The following is a 1,007-nucleotide window of genomic DNA, read 5'->3' on the forward strand; positions in this document are numbered from 1 at the left end:
ACGCGCTCGCAGAGCCGCTGCGGCGGCCGGGCCGGGCCGGGCCGGCGGGGGGGGCCGGTAGCTGCTGCAGGGGAGGAGGAGGCCGGAGGAGGGAGGCGGTCGCACCTGGGCCCCTGCCCGCGAGCTCTCGGCCTGCCCCTCCCCGGGGACACGGGCTCTGCCCCGAGGGCACCGCAGCCCAGCCGCGGGGACGGGGGCAGCTGGCAGAGCAGCACCAAGGGGGTTCTCCACCCGCCATAGGGGACAGTCCAGGGTGTCTGCTCCTCTGTTGATACGCCTTTATTATGTCCTCTTGAAGAGAAAAGTAGAGGATGTCAAGGTGTCCAGTTTCACATCCCTTCGTGAATACCACAGGCCCCTGGGGCGAGCTCCCACAGGCGGCGGAGGCAAGTAGGGAGCTGGGCAGGGGGTGGCAAGCGCCCACCGATGCCGCCGGCAGTGTCAGCAGGGGGAATGGCGAGCAGCACCTTTTCACAGTGTCTGCGCACCTTTTCACATGGTGTGCACTGCCACGCTCAGGGGGTGTATGTGCACCCACGTGCACCACCTGCACATTGCCAGTGGATCAGCTGATACGACTTGATATCTGTTCATCAACTGATATCTATTGATACAAAGCCTGACACCTTTACGTCCTCTGTGTTTCTCTTGAAGAGAAACACAGAAGACATAAACGCATCCAGTTTCGTATCAATAGAGGACAACCGGACTGTCCTCTATGTTGACCACCCTACCACGCCCCAGGGTTCAGTTGACAGAAACAAGCTTGCACCGAGGCAGCTCATGCCTAGAGAACAAGCAACTCGGGACTGCTCAGCACATGCCAGCAGGTTTGATAGCGAATCTAAGGATGGTCTCTGTCCCTGGCTCACCTCACTGATTTATCCTTTTTTTTCCAAAGGTTCCTGGATTTGAAGTTACTCTGGGCCTATTCTGGAGATTCACTGAGCAGCTGGGGCTTGAGAAGTGGTCTAGAAATCTACTGAGAAAACAAACACGTTTAAATA

The sequence above is a fragment of the Gavialis gangeticus genome, unplaced genomic scaffold (assembly GCF_001723915.1).
Source record: "Gavialis gangeticus isolate Ggan-Ray unplaced genomic scaffold, GavGan_comp1, whole genome shotgun sequence".
Classification (NCBI taxonomy): domain Eukaryota; kingdom Metazoa; phylum Chordata; order Crocodylia; family Gavialidae; genus Gavialis; species Gavialis gangeticus.